This window comes from Crocodylus siamensis, chromosome 6 (genome assembly GCF_052110815.1).
Source record: "Crocodylus siamensis isolate JL-2025a chromosome 6, ASM5211081v1, whole genome shotgun sequence".
NCBI lineage: Eukaryota > Metazoa > Chordata > Crocodylia > Crocodylidae > Crocodylus > Crocodylus siamensis.
In genome coordinates this window covers 80,029,723-80,046,316 of record NC_143400.1, presented here as the reverse complement: position 1 = coordinate 80,046,316, position 16,594 = coordinate 80,029,723, and the positions used below count along the sequence as shown (strand labels likewise).

The 16,594-nt window shown below is 40.8% G+C and overlaps 1 long non-coding RNA gene across 1 annotated transcript in view; it reads right to left on the bottom strand.

Annotated features, from left to right (window-relative positions):
• Positions 1-3,529: 3,529 nt before the first annotated feature.
• The window catches only part of LOC149863057 (uncharacterized), a 33,620-nt gene continuing 20,555 nt past the window's right edge, over positions 3,530-16,594 (bottom strand). The window contains exons 4-5 of the long non-coding RNA XR_016443215.1: positions 4,216-4,291; positions 3,530-3,851 (exon numbers count right to left, since the gene is read on the bottom strand). This is a non-coding gene — a long non-coding RNA (uncharacterized LOC149863057). The remainder of the gene's footprint in view (positions 3,852-4,215; positions 4,292-16,594) is intronic.

Sequence of the window (16,594 nt, the reverse complement as noted above, 5' to 3'; positions counted from 1 at the left end):
ATGACCTAAAACTACACTCTGCCAGGAGTGGGTGGCCTGGTGGGGCTCCCAGTGGTGAGGGAGCCTCCAGGAAATGCCAGGCCAGTTACCACCCTGCTGAAAGGTGGATTAGGGTGCCTTAATAACCCTAGCTCCCACAGCCAGGTGGATTACCCCATAGAAGGGTCAGGAAGGTGGACCCAAGAGAAAGAGGGCTCTAGACTCAAAGCCTGACTTGTAATCCCTTGACTGGTCAATGCTGGGGCCAGGACCAGAAGGGTCAGAGGGCCAGAAGCCCACTGTGAGGAGCGACCAGAGCTGAGGGCCTGGGGTTTCAGCTGGCCTGGAGGTGAGGCCAGGGCCAGTATAGCCAAAAGTCCCAAGAGATACCGATAAGGGGGAACAGCTCAGGGAGCTATGTAGCTTAGAATGAAGGAGAAGTAGGCTGCCTGAATGGAGGGATCTTAGAGGGGTCCTGGCTGAAGAATTCTGGAGCCCAGAGTGGGGCCAGTGGCATTAAGACCTGTGGATGCCATCTGCGAGGCTTGGGCTGCAGTGTATGGAAAGAACAGAGCTGGAGATAGTGTCCCCCTTGCATCAGGGCAAGAAATAGGCAGCCTCCTGCCTAATTAACATCTTAATGAAATAACAAAAAGGCATGGCAGGAAAGAAGGCAGGTGGTTGGCCCAGAACAGGTGGGCCGGGCTGTTGGTAGATGGGCCCTGAGAAGGCCCCCTGTTACATAGACCAACTAAATAGTTGGAAAAAATTGTTCTTTGCAGGCTTTTGGGCACAATGAATCTCCCTATGTCTGAAGAAGGGTGTTTTGTGCCCAAAAGCTTCAAAAGAAGATTTTTTGCAAGTATTCAGTTGGTCTAATAAAAGATATCCCATCTAACCAAAGAACCTTGTCTGTCTATTTCTAGAATGGAGAAGTTCAGGTGCTTTCAGAGAGGAATTTGAACTTCAGGATACTTCTTTGAAATTTGGATGTCAGTAGCTAGAGCACTCCTATGTCTTATTCTGTAGTTTGTGAAAACAATGAAGGTCTGAGGTAAATAGTAAATTAATCTTGCTGCTGATTTTAAACATCTGAAAACGTCTTTAAAAGAAAGAAAGAAATGTACTCGCAATCATGTAGACACAAAGCATGTGCAGAATGCTTCCTGAGAAATTGACATAAATGTTGACAAAATGTCAGGGCAATGGAAATTTGGACTTTAGGGCTAAGTGCAGACATTCAACCAGCTTGAGATGGAAGTGCTCTAACTTTCTAGTGGAACATGAAGCACACACATTAACTCTGCCTGCACAGGCTGAGTTTGGCTGGTAGGAGGTGTTCTCACATACCTCCCAGCATCCCTATGGGCTCCCCTGCTCAAGGCTCCTAAGTGGAGCCAAATAGCTAAGTCACTGCTGGTTGGCTGGCAGGAACATCATGGCTGCACACCTGGATTTGATGCCTGTATTTCCTCCCCTCCTGCCAATGCTTGTGGCCTCAGCTCTGCACAGCAGTTGATAGCAGCCATGGGTATTCAACTTAAACACAAAACCTCAGGACAGCAAGGTAAATACCACATGTAAACCTGCCACACCTCAACTTTATTAAATATTGAAGCTGCCAATTTTTTTGTGTGCATAATAAAGAAAAATTGTGGAATGTTGCCTGCTCTGGAACTTGTACCCAAGGCCAGGTAGCTGCTTATCTTTACAGAGACTGTGTCATTCCCCCACAGTGGGACCTGGGCCCAGAGTGGTGTGGCCCAGTGGGCTGATGTGCCTCAGGCATCCTGGTTCTCCTCTCTTCCCCCAGCACTGCTCCCCAGAGCAGGTCCCACTGGACATCTTCCTGGCTCCTTGGATCATGAGCCATGGGGGTTCCTACACATCTGATCTCCTGTTCTGGGGCTCCCCTGCATTCCAGCATCTAATCCATGTACCATGTGAAGTATTACCCCATGGTCACCAGCCAAGGTCCCTCCTATGGTGCTCAGGCATGTTTCCCCAGGATGGAGTCCCTAGAGTTGGGTTCTCCGAGCTGAAGGGGTGGGCAGCAACCTGCTCTACCACTCCTGCTTAAGGTGGCAATGGTCTCCATGTAGGAGACAGTGCTGACACCACTCAGAGGTCTCATAGCTGGATCCCAAGTGGTCTTTGGCCCTGTGCATAAGCGCCTCATACTGTAACTATGACTCTCAACTCTGTAGCAGCAAGGTTGGCTTTCCTCAGACAGTGGGTGGCCACCTGTAGACCTTGTTCTTGGACCTTCAAAGCACATTCCTGGACCTGGATGGCTCAGTCAAGTGCCACAGCATAGCCAGGTGCAAGCATTTGCCAACCTGTCCATTCCAATGCCCAACACTGAGTGCTCTATTTGGTCCTCATTTCTCTGATGCCATCTATTCACATGTCTTTGGCTGACCATCCTAGATACAGCATCACAGACTCCAAGACTGGGCTCCCATGTACAACTGTGGAGTTTGCAGATAAAGAAGACACTGAGGGACAGTCCCCTGCCTGAACCTTTTTTTTCCTGCCTGGGTTCAGAAGCTGCTCACAACCTGGAACTGACCACTCTATGAAATGACTACGTTCCATCTCCCAGCTGGGAAAATCTGAATACCTGGGTTCCATCTCCATGCTGTGGGAGCTCGGTGGGCTGAGAACCCAAGCATCCAGGTCCAGAGGAATGAGGTTTCTCCAGGTCTTTAGGAGAAGGGATGGAGGGAGGGAGTGTAAGGAGATTGCTGGAGAGAATTCTCATTTCCCACTGAACCTTACTAATGTAGCAGTGCTCATTAGTAGATGTTTTGCTGAACAGTGGCCAGAGGAAATCTGGAGGAAATGCCAAGAAAATCTGGAGTTGCGGCTGTTATAAAACCTTGGCTTTGGGACTTGATGTCAGTCTTTCCCCACCTGCACCCCCTTCCCCTCCTTCTTCTTCTAAGTTTCTGTTTTCTCAGAAAGACCACCTTCCAAATGTCTGAATTGTCAAATCTTTTCCGAATCGATTTGGAGGCTCCGAATTGATTCAGAAAGATTTAAGCTTTTAGCGATTCAATTCAGAGATTCGTCTGGATTCAGGGATTTGGCCTTCAAATCGGGCCAAATCTTCTCTGAATTGAATCGCGAACCGAAGCTTCGCACAGGCCTAATTGCTAGTCTGTGAATAAATTTCAAAACAGGCAGACCTGAGATATTTGCAACATTATTCCTTCTTGCTTCCATTCTTTGTCTACATTTTTTATCCTTAGATTGTAAGGTCTTTAGGTCAAGGCCAGGATCATCACTTGTGTGTGCATACCTGACCTGGCAAAATGGTGTCCCACTAAATATGGGGCCTCTTGGACTTTATAAGACAAAAATGATACAGAATATAGGAGACACAAAATCTGAAACTTGAGATACACCTAGAAGCATCATACATTATGAAAGAAATTATATTAAAATATACTGCTGGAAGTATAACACAAAAATCATTCTGAAACTAGCATTAAAAAGTCACACACAGAAAGATGCCAAAGCCATTTTAAAAATCAATAGAATCTGGCTTTGGTGGCATGAAGAAAATCACACACACACACATGCACACACCAGTGTGCAGCAAACCCAAGAATCTACAAGGCATGTCTTATCAGTGTGGGGGATGGAAAGGAGTATGAGAATGATAGAACAAATATAGGGGAAGGGAAGAAAAGGAGAAGGGGGAAGGAGAAAGAGTCTCCTGGGAGCTAAGGAACAATGAATCGGGCCATATTTCTTTATACGTCACTGAATCCAAGACTCATTTAGTTTCAATTAAGCCTATAGGTGAACTGTGTGGAATCACAGGAACTGACTCCTGACTGAAAACGATGCAGTGAGTTGGAGTGCTGAGTAAAAAAAAAAAAAAGTTTGGTCAGAGCAAATGTTAAAAAGTATAAAGCATGAAACCAAATATTTTTGTACTTTGTACTATATGACCACCTAAGGCATACACATAATCTATACCATAACATATGTAGAAATAATGAAACCAGTCCATTTTATGCTTCTTTAATAATGTATTCCTAAATTTGATTTTCAGTTAAGGATAACATTCATTTATTGATTATGATGCATTATCTGCACATTGAAGTTACTAAGTATCTATCATATCCTGTGCTATTCCTAAATAATTCAGATAGTCAATTCAGTTGTTTTTTTTTTCATTCAGTTGTTCTCTTTTATGAAGAAAGAAAAAAGAAACTGACTCACCTGTAACATAGGGCCACATGAAGACCTCAATCATCAGTCTCAGTGAAATCAATGGGGCTCTTTGAGATACAGAGTGCTATTCAGCATGAACAAGGGAATTACAGTCCAGCCATTAGTTTGCATGTACATTGAATGCTGTATAAATACATACCCAATTTGTTTTGCATTGAAGACAGTAATAGTTGCAATCTACTTTTAGACTTATTCTAAAATATCATATCCAAATGATAATTTCTTATGAGTTCTTTGTCCATGCATACATTAAATTATAACTTTTCTTGGTCTTGGCAATTGCTAGCATACTAACTTATGTGAAAAATTTTCAGTTTTCAAAAACTGACGGTTTATTTAGAAGAAGATATAACTAAGTTGTAATGTAAATCTGTATTCATTTCAAAGGTGAAATCTAGTGAAAGATACAGAGAAACTATGAAGCTTAAAGATGTTTAGGCTTATCTGGAGAATATTTTAATATGAATGCGTTTTCTAGCAAAGCTAAATCTCTCTGTAATTAGGGAAAAAAATTAAAAGAAACGTATTTTCAATGTCACTGTAACATAAGAGAGAAAAAAGATTTAATACAAATGGGAAAAATGTTATTTCACAGAAACCAATTAAAAACAGCGTACAGTTTATGAAAGGACTAGTTCTACAACTTTGACAGGTCACTTCCAGAGAAATTAGATTTAGAAATGGCTTATTGTACAATTCTACAGCACAGAGATCAAGAACAACATCAAATTTTAGAGAAGACCCTAAAATGTATGTACCACATGAAATGAGCAAAGAAGACTGTGTTTTTGTCTCAGGACTCAATGGAGCTGTGGGGAAAACTTCAAAACTGAATGTATTTTCAATTATTTTTACAGCAATTTATGTCCCCTTAGGATACCTACTTAGATGATGTGTAAACGAGTTCATATTAACAGAAGACGTAAAATGGGTAAGGCAATATTGAATACATTTTGATGTACGGCAGATTCCTTTAGAAGCTATAAGCACTCTTGAAGAAGATCCTCCCTTCCTTCAACTTCTTTCCAGCTTTCATGAAATTTGAGGTAATTTAGTCAAAAAGAGTTTAAGAGTATATCATGAAGCCACTCTGGTTTCAGGGCTTGGGGGTTGTCATGCAGATTTTCTTGAATTTGTTGTACAGATACAATATATGTAGTCTCACTGGAAAGCCAGTAACTTTCTGTATACATTTATGCCACTTTATCACGATATATATTATGTTATGCTATGTATAACTTTATTATTTGGATTATTAGGAAAAACTCCTAAGTAACTCCTGCTATTCTGATACTAGGGCAAAGACAACTGCTACTCCCAGTAGCGGACTGAAGGGAGCACTGGTAGGATGGGCACTCGTGTTTCTAATGGGAAAACAGCTATCCAAATAGTGAAGGTGTCTGAGAGAAATGCCCGAGCAGGCCAGAGTGCCCAAGGAAAGAAAGCTCAGGAGGACTGCATGACTCGCAATCAATTACAATAGCATTGGTGTGGTGGAGCTGGCTGGAAGGCCTTTAACTTCTAGCTTTGATTGAATGGTTTTTGGATCTCAGATTTTGGAGGTTCAAGATCCCCAGCAGCCAGAGGTGGCAGAATCAGGGGGAAGGCTGACTTCTAGTGATACCAGCGGGTCTCCCAGGAGGGCTAGGGTATAGACAGATAAGAGGGTAAGAAACTTTACTTGTTTTTCTATTCTGTCTTCAAGCCTTATGGTCAGTTGTTCTTTTCTCTTATATAATAATGTCTTTGTTGTTTTGTCTGCTTACAAATTGCCTGTGGAAAGAGTGATCTCTGGGAAAGTGATATTATGGGCTAGACCTTTCTATGGAATTACAATTACTTTTGTAACCCAAAGGGGAAGGCACCTGTATTTGTCAGAAATGACACATTATCACCCTATTAGCAGGTGGTCATTCTTCTAGGGAAATCTTAAATAGGTCTCATTCCCTATGGGTAGGCAGCTCTTCATTCCAATCTATTTGCATACATGCATATAAAAAGATATTGGAGTGCGAATTAAGCCATCCTGGAGAGAACCCCAGGGGTCCTCAAGGCTAGAGAGATCCCCAAAAATGAACTTTCTAAGTATTAATACTAAATTCCAGGAAGCAGCATATTGAATGCAGCATGAGAATTTTGTCATGTAGCATTTTGATGAATCCATATACAGGGAGTTTAAAAGTAGGGGTTTCAGTGAGTTTTTTATAGTGTATTGGATTTTAACAAAGCAAATATACAGGTACAAGAAAAGGCTATTCAAGGAAGCAGGACTTTAGTTACCTGGGAAATTGAAGATAAAATATGGAGTCACCTGATGCATTCAGACCACACCTGAGCAAGGATTTTGAGGATTGCTGTTCTGGACATAGACATTTGACATATGTCTCCTCTTAGGTGTCAAAATCCTTTTCTTGTATCTAGGCCTACTGAGGAGTATGTGCTACAGTGACATTTGTTACAGATTTACAAAGTTTAGCTGCTGCTTCCTTATGTTTCCTTGCCAATGTTGTCTGGTTTTCAGGCAGCCAGGGCAAATACTTTAGCAAATACTTCAAACAAATCTCGCTCTGACAGGTAACCATTACCAGGAGCTGTATGGCCTTCTTTTTCTCCTAAGTGTGACCATTAAACTATTACCATGACATGCTTTACTATCCACAGATGAGGGAAAGGTTCTTTTTGCATACACTACCCCCTCAGCCTAGCACTGTCACATGAGACCATCTATAAATTTTCCCCAAAAGTGATGTAATGTCTGGATAAAATAAATTGAAACCTCAACTCTGAACATTTTCATTGGCTTTAAATCTTCTCCTTAGTATTGATTTAGCATCTTTTTACCATGTTTTAATAAGTGAGACTAAGCTCATAATCCTGCTTCATGGTGATCAATATTTAGTAGTGTAAAATCCATAACATGGGTATGATCCTTCCATAACTAACACTATCTTCAATAGATATTTCTGAAAGTAGAAATGTTATGAAGTCAGGCCTAGACAGAAGAGCCTGGTACAGGGGATAGTAACCCTATCTAACTATAGCAATCATTTCACATAAAAAGAGATTTGCAATATGAAATGATGACATGTTGATAAAAATGCTATTGTAGTCAAAGATTTAGTATGGCACAGATAATAGGCAACAGACAAAAAAACCCTGTAGCATATAAATTAAAAAACAAAACAAAACAAAAAAGCCCAACCCCTCCCCCTTACTCCCACACAAGCTCATATGATAGGATAGCTTGGAATAGCATTATGCCAGGTGCTTAGTGCTCACTTGGCCTAATAAAGTGGGATTACCTAAACTAAAATAGTCCTCCAATTATATAAGAAGGGGTTCAACTAGCATCTCAAAACCGGAAGTCATTTAATGTCAAATTGCTACATACAGGATGTTCTCATGAGTCAAAATATTCTTTATGGCTTTATTATGGAATATTCTTACTATTCAAACACCTCTGGAGGCTGTTGGATTTGTACTTGTTCAGTCTTCCCCAGATTAGGCTCTCTCCTCTAAGTCTGAGGAAAAGAGTAACACTATCCTTTCAGGAGAAAGCAGCAGGAAGAAGGGGAAAAATGCTAACTCATTAATTTGGCTACAGTACAATTTTCCTACAGTAGAAAATAAAGAAATCATTGTATGGTATACTACTGCGCAATAAAATGCAATAGCAAGGCCACAGGGCTTAACAGAAAAATACTGGGAAGTCATACACAGAACTAAACACAATATCACAACCAAAAACATTGTCCAATATGTTTCTGCTTCTTCAGAAGCTAATGATTTACTAAAACTTTAAAAAGGCAGAATTCTGGTATGGCAATTAAAAAAAAAATTAAGTCACAGTTTCTGTCAGCATTTAGGAACCTCTTATAAATAAAGCTGGTGACGCGCACACGAGGATTTGGGATCAGAATAGTGAATGCCCAAATGCACAGAATTCAGTCTAATATTTGTTCTTGTCTACTGGGACTTGAAAACCACAGGGGAAAACAAAGAAATTGCCAGACAAGAGTAACTAGCTTTTGCTTATAAAACACTAATTTGAAGAACACAAAGACAGAGGAAGAAAAGGGTCAAGAAACTGCTCTTAATCAACTCTACCATTTAAAATATTTTACAAGAATGACCAGCAAAGCAGTTCTATGGAACAAACCTCCATCCTAAGCAAACTGCCAACCCCTTAGCAGTGCCATTCCTCATTTCACTTGTATCTAGTACTACTAAACCACAAAGGAGCAAGTCTCAGCATCTTCCTCTGTAGGGATATAAGTGAGGAAAAGGAAGTGACCTACTGTGGCAGAACAGAGTGAGGATTTCAAATCTTGCTTTTATCATTCTAATGCAGAAACTACTAGTTGAATTACATCCAAGGCAGAACCAGTAATCTATTCCCAGGACCTTGCACAACAAATAGGTTATAAAGTAACTTGCAGGATTCAGGAGCCTTGTGCCTCAGTATTAAACTTCTGGAAGTAGACCCCTTATAAACACAGTGATGGCAAAAAACCACAAAAAGACAGGATTCCTCAAGTATCAAAAGATTTAATCCTGCAAAATAATGCAGGATTTAGATATCTCCTACACTGTCACTCATCAAATATACAGCCCAAAATAAATGCTCAGAGGAAGGGGAAAAAATGCCCAGAAAAAACTCAAAACAAATACCTGCTAAGATATGATATCAAGAACATTGCTGATAACAGCTCAGAAAACTATGAAATCCCCCATTAAACATGAACTGGCATAGTAAATCATAGTGTTTAACACCACATACATTTATTTAAATGCTGTGGAGTACAACAGACTAAAAACTTTTTCACCCAGTGAAACAGCAGTTGTGTTTCCCATTTTAGCATAGAGGGGGATACACAGGACTTTCATTAATACGATGTACAAGGTAGCTCCAGAGCTTCTACTTGGCTTGGCCCTTGAGGTCTGACATGAAAATACATCTTCAAAAGTCAAAATTTAATTTAAAAAAGAATTTCAGTCCTGTTTGAATTTCTCTCTAGAGGTCATAAGTCAGCTTAGCTGTTGCATGGAAAATTCTATTCTCACTACTACTGTTAGATTGAACTCTCATGGAATATGTTTTCTTTTTTTAAAAAGCAATGCCTGAATTTTTTAATTTAAAGCTAGGTAAATTAAAAATAGCATTCAAATAGGATTATGCAGAAAATTATTCCTGGATGCTAAACCTCCTAAGCTGGTATGAACTGAACAGCTGTGTGTGTATGTGTTTGCATATATACACTTTATTAAATTAATAAAAACAAGTGGTTACGTTTTGTTAGTGTAACTCTAGCCAGAATGACAGATTACTCAGTAGACAGAACAAAGAGCATTTCAAGTGAAATCCCAGCTGAAACCTAGGGGAATTTTGCTTCAGATTTCAGCAGAGCCAATATTCACCTGTAGAGCATTAAAAAGTATATTGTGTATGTACATATTCTGTACTGCTTAATAGAAAAAGAGAATAAAAAGTAGTTGCTTAATGAGCAGGGGAGAAAGAAACTTGGCAGCAGACATGGAATGTGGGAGTTGTCTACATGATTTTTTTCCTTTTCCCTTATTTCAACCTCAGGACCTTAGTGGACAGATTTAGGAGCAATGGCCCCAAGCTTTAGCAAGAAAAATTTAGGTTGGAGATTAGAAGGAACTTTCTGACTTTTAGGTTGACTAAGCACTGAAACAGGCTACCTAATGAAATTGTCTTTCACTCCTATGGACTTTGACTTATTGGGATCTTTTGGCCTTGTATGAGAAGAAAGAATAATCTAAGTCCAGAATTAGTGTATCCATGCACATCTTCTTCCATCACCCTTAAATAATATAAGAAGGATGCAGAAATGACACAATGAATAAAATATTTCCATTGTTTACTTCATCAGTTCTGAAGGGATGGGGCCAGTATGAAAGATGCTCTGTGAAATCAAAACCCTGTAGCTATATAAAAAAGTATAAAGAAATCTTTTCTGCATTAGTCTTCCTTTTCTGATTTTTTTTCCCATATCTGTGTTCTCACTGAGTTAAGGCACAGTCAGAAAGTTTTCCAGAAGCCCATTACTTATTTAAGTGCAACTGATATTAACATATCTATCAGCTTCCTCAAATTATGTTCATAGTTATCTAGTCGGGCAGCCAGTTTTGTGATAACACTGTTATACAGCATACTAGATTCCGATTAATATTCAGCGGCTTCTAAATTATCTCTCAGACCGAAATTCACAATCCACGGACAAAGCTGCATTCGAACAAAGTGTGTGGCGTGGCACTTGGAGAATTATAATCCCTACAGGGAATGTTATATTGAAGATTTTTTGCAGTTACATAGCAGTTCAAGTAGCATTAGGAATAAAGAGCCACATATGCATAAAACTGTGAAACCTACAGCAAAATACATTCTATTTCTTGAGTCAAGACAACGTTCACATCCAATTCCTAAAATATTTTCAATCCCAGATTTGTTATTATTATCCAGTGATCAACAAGCCTTGTATATATGAGAAGCCAAGTGTTCAATGCTTCCAAACCTTGTATACAATGCAAGAAAAAGCAAGCTGTTCACTTAAAAATAATTTATTTCTGCAAAATTGCAAAGTTACATTTACATGTGTATGAAGGCTTCCTTGCAGGTAATATTTAATCCAAACTTTTAAAGGTTGAATTATTAATTGTTTTGGGCCAAGAAATCTTCAGCTGATTTAATGGAAGTTAAATCAAGTAGAGACTCGTGAAAATAATGGATTTTTTTTTTTTTTTGGTTTGGTGGATGAACTAAAAGAAGCAATTCAAGTGAAAATAAAAGAGAAATGAAGGGAGGGGGTGGGGGAGACAGGCAGTAATGAAACAATTAGTTTGTCACCTGGGCTTGGGAAGGAATTCTGTCACCCCCCTCCCTCCTATCTATTTTGCTATTTGTCGGGGTTTGCTTGTTTTCTTAAGCCCGTCTCAGAGGTATTGCATGCTGGCTGGAGCTAACACTGGGAGTTTTGACTAGGACGTGCTAATACTTCAGCTGTGACTTAAATCCGGAGATTCCTGGGTCTAACTAATTGCCATATTTGGGGTTCAGTTATTCTAAAGATCAAACCCTGTTGATGATCCATGGTCAGACTGCTATGGCCTGGGGTGGGGGGGAGGTGCCTTCCTCCGTAATGCGGGGAGTAGCCCTCTACTTGGGATCTCTTGAGTGTATATTTATTACAAAACTTCTACAGAAGTAGGATGTTGGGTGTTATGGTTCACTTGTTTTACTTGTGGCAGGTTAGAGTATTATGCCTTGCGTTGCGTTTAGGTTGACTAGTTTTACTAAGACTTTAGATTATGCATTTGTATAGGATGGTTTGGATAGGGATGAGCCTGCCTCAGGCAGAGAGTTGGACTTGATGGAGTTCCCTTCCAGCCCTACTTCCTTATGATTATATGGTTCTATGATTTGGCTTTGGGCTGCCACAAAACATTCACTTTTGTTTCAGTTTATTTAAACTTTTTTAAATGTAAGCACTTTTCAAGCAGAAACACAGTATTGAAATAAACGGTCAAAATATTTCCTTTCAATAATGTAGCAGCAAAATATTTTTGATGTTCCCAAATGAGCCATTTCATTTTGAAAGCATTGGAATAGACTGTTTTGACATTTAGCAATTTTCTAGCCCTTCCCTTCTATCCCCTCTAGATGTAACTCTCCTGGAATCAACCGGATTCTGCAAATGATGTTGATCCCCCTTCTCCAAAAGGGCATTTTCCTTGGAATTTCCAATACACTGAAAAATTCCACTCAGCTCTCGAGTCAATCACTGGCATGTCTTTAAATCAAGTAAAGTAACCACTGACTGTAGAAATCAAGGTGCTTGAACCAACATACATTTAGGGCTATAAAGACCCTGCAGGAACATATAACAGTGAATAAATTTTAAGTTTCAAAGGGCATGCCCATGCCATCTCAGTGTTGTTCTAGGCACCACTGCAGGAAATAAGCTGTCCCTGCTCTGTACTTCTTCCACAAGACAGAAGTGACGGTTCTACCTCAACTTGACATGGATGCTTGCCAAAAGTTGTCCTGGAAGATCTACCAGCGGTACTGTATCCAGTTCCCATCTGCTGCCACCCCACATAGAAGCGGAGTCTTTACTATCAGTTACTATCAGTTTGCTATCAGTTACTTCTTTCTGCTCACATGACAAGGATCTGTTCAGTTATTCTAAAGATCCAGCCCTGCTGATGAACCACGGGGACGTTAAAATGTGCATGACATTTTAAAGGTTGCTTTAAAAAAAATCCAAAACAAATGCACTGTGGAATTACATGCCTGGATTTTTTCCTCTTAGTACCTGCACTTCATTTAGTGTATGGAATAGATGGTGTTAATCTAAAGGAGGGGTGTTCACACTCCAAACCATGGGACAGTTCTGCTCCATGGGTTCATTTCATTTGGCCATTGGGTTCCCCACAGGGCCAGAAATTTGGTAGTGGGGGAATGGTGGCAGCAATTGTTGGTTCCTTTATGCCAAATGCGCGAGGAGCTCTGAGAGCTTGATAATGTATCCCTATATGCTATGTCAGTTGTGCAGGGCCTGGTGGAGACAGCACAGGACCCAATTCCAACACACTAGGAGAGGAGGCGGCAGCATGGGACTGACTGAGACATACAGGGTCTAATTTTGGTACCCTGGGCCTTATGTGGCCCATGAATTGGCCCCACACCCTTCATCTGGCCCATCAGACCAGAAGGTAGAGCCCCACTGGTCTGGAAAAACGCATTCTATATTTTGTTTTATCTTCTGGGATACTTAAGCCTTCTGGGACGTGCTTTGTCAGAGTACATAGCATAATATGTTATGTAGGACTGTTCTCTTTATTTCTGAAGTCCCTTTGCTCCATTCACATGCACGTTCCAACTTCTAAACAAATAAAGTACAGGTCCTAACGAGAACAAGCTCCTACAACACATAGCTATGACTCATTCCCAAAACTGGAGAGGGGCAGGAAAATATTATATGAGCACATAAGTAGAAATTGTATCATAATGCCTGAGCCAGTGGTTCTCAAACATGTTAGACTCAAGGAACCCCTCAGACTCAAGGAACCCCTTGGAAAATGTTAGCTCTTAGCACTCATTTTTTGAGTGTAAAGAAATAACACAGCTATTCTTCTATTGCAAAGCACTCAGAAAGACCACAAAAAGTCACTTTTTTGGGTATCTTTACACGTGTTCAGAGAGGGGAGGGGTTATTTCGAGCAGTTCTCAGGAGCCATTCTAAATAAAACACTGGCAGCATCTCATATATTTAGCATCCCATGCTTCAAAATTGTGGCAGGGCACTTTAACTAAAGCTCATTCAACAAGCTTTACTTAAAGTGTCCCCACCACCATTTTGAAATGCAGGGATGCTGTATACACATGACACTGATGAGGTATTTTAATTAGAATTCTCCAGCAGATTCAATTATTTGAGTCTTCTCCAATACATTTTAATACATATCATTGAGCATATTTATAGGTGCTCTTTGTGACTAGTAGCTGTGGTGAGTGGCTGGGCTTTCCTAGCCTCAGGGCTGCTCTTGAACTGTGAACATATGCAAGTGTTCGTTAGGTCCATTTATCCCTTGCTAGACTGAGTTAGCCCCTTATCAATCTAAAGTTAGTTTACACTTGAGATGAACTAACTTGATATTGGGTGCACCATTGTTACGGTGTCCTAAGCCCTGTCAATGCTTTCATGCTGGCCTTTTAGATCACCCCAAATTAACTAAAGTGCTCTAAAGTTAACATTTGTACATACCCTATGAGTTCCCAAGTCAGCAAAAAGCAATCTGCACTATAAATTGTCATGTTGGATTTTATTTCTTCATAGCATAAATAAACATTAAGACAGAATCTTGTCTACAAGTTTTAGTAAAAGTGACAAGATGATCAATCTTCCATTTTTCTCATGATGCATTTAGTTCCCAAATTGCTTCCTTGCTCACCAACTGTAATGGCTTATCAACTTTAATAACTATGTCTCCCATAACCATATGCAGTCTCTAAGTTGAAACATTAGTTCCATTTTAAAGTTGTGTGTTTTTTTCTAAGTTTGAGATCAAATCTTCTGACAGCATAGATGGATGAACCAATATGGACTTCAGAAAATCTTTGTCAACCTACACAGTAGAAATATTGGCCCTAAATACTTGGGCCATATCCATTTCAAATTATAGAGTTTCTAAAACTAACAGCATTTCTGCTTATCATCATATCTATAACATATTAGTATTTGTTGAAAATGGCTTTCAAATTAAATCTAATAAAATAAATCATCTTTGGCATGCCTTTTTATGTTGTGAATTTTGAAATATTGTCTGTGTGAAAAGAAGAGATGAAACAGTGTGCTTACTGCCTAGTCAAAGTTAGACTATATTACATATCTGATTATTAGTCATGAAAATAAAATAGATTTTCCTTACCATAAAATAAATGGAAACTAGAGCTGCTGATCAAATGAAGCTTCTTGAAATACATTCATCTTAATTTATTTTCCAAGACTGTAAGAAACACTAGTTTCTATATCTTCAACATGCTACCAAACTTTGCAGGAGGCTTTCAGAACTTCATGGGATAGATAAAACCCTCTGAAACAAGGCCTTTTAGGTATGCACCCTTTTTCTTGTTTGTTTTTGTCCCATCGATCTTCCAGCATGTTCCTGATAAAATACAGGAATTATTGTCCCTGCAGAAACAGTCTTTTTTCAACGGATAATCAACATGTCATTTTCTTTAATAGTTTTGTCAGTTAGTATTCTGAAGGGAACACAATAGTCTGCTACTATTACATGGATTAGAGACCTTACATACATTAATTCATGTAATTGATCTTTTTGTTTAAAATAATTACATACATAAATAAATATTATAAAAATGCAATGTATCAGGGGCTTGGACATAACCTCTGCTAGACCCTCAAAGGAGAGGTTATGCCAGTGGGAAACACCCAGTGGAGACCAGATAAGACCTGCCTTTGTGGCACACCAGCAACAAACCTTGGGGGAATAATTTACCCAGCAGGGTCCAGGCAAGCTGCACTAGAGAAGAATGCTGAGGGGTGGGAAGCTCATCTGGTGGGGCCCAGGTAAGCTGCACTACCCTGAAGCACTAGGAAGAAGTCACCAGCAGGTAAATAGAACTCTGGGGTGCATCAGCCAATGTGTGGCCCACAGATCCAGAGAAGTGCTTCTCTGCATTGGTGATGCCACAGCTGGAGTACCGTACCCTGTTTTGGGCACTACACTTCAAGAAGGATGCAGACAAGCTTCAGAGGGTGCATGGAAGGGCCACCAGCATGATCAGAGGCCTGGAGGATAGGCCATATGAGGAGAGACTCCAGGAACTACGGTTGTTCAGCCTGAGTTAGACGAGGCTGAGAAGTGACATGATAGCCACTTACAAGTGTCAGGGGGAACACCAAGATCTGGGGGAGCAACTCTTCAGGAGCAACCCCTGGGAAGAACAAGGACCAGTGGTCACAAACTAATAGAGGGAAGATTTAGATTGGACATAGGGAAGAACATCTTCTCCATAAGGGTAACTAGAACCTGGAATACACTCCTGGCAGAGGTGGTGCAGTCTCCATCCTTGGAGGTTTCATAGTTTCATAGTTTCATAGTAGCTAGAGTCGGAAGGGACCTAGGTAGATCATCTAGTCCGACCCCCTGCCTTGGCAGGAAAGAGCCCCGGGGTCAGATGACCCCGGCAAGGTGCTCATCTAACTTCCTTTTAAAAATCCCTAGGCTAGGAGCCTGCACCACTTCCCCTGGAAGCTGGTTCCAGGCCCTAGCCGCCCTGACTGTGAAGTAGCGCCTCCTAATATCTAATCTAAACTTACCCTCCGCCAGCTTGTGACCATTATTCCTGGTCACTCCAGGCAGCGCACGGGGGAACAGGGACTCCCCCAATACCTGCTGATCCCCCCTGACCAGTTTGTAGCAGGCCACAAGGTCCCCCCTTAACCTTCTCTTGTGGAGGCTAAACAGGTTCAGGTCCCGTAGCCTCTCCTCATAAGGCCTGCCCTGCTGACCCCTGATCATACGAGTGGCCCTCCTCTGAACTCTTTCCATATCGTCCACGTCCCTCTTGAAGTGTGGCGCCCAGAACTGGACGCAGTACTCCAGCTGCGGCCTGACCAGTGCCGCATAGAGGGGGAGGATCACCTCCCTGGACCTGCTCGAGATGCATCTGTGGATGCATGACAGGGTACGGTTGGCCTTCTTGACTGCCTCCCCACACTGCCGGCCCATGTTCATCGTGGAGTCAATGACGACGCCAAGATCCTTTTCCGTCTCCGTGCTGGCAAGAGGGGAGTTCCCCAACCTGTAAGTGTGG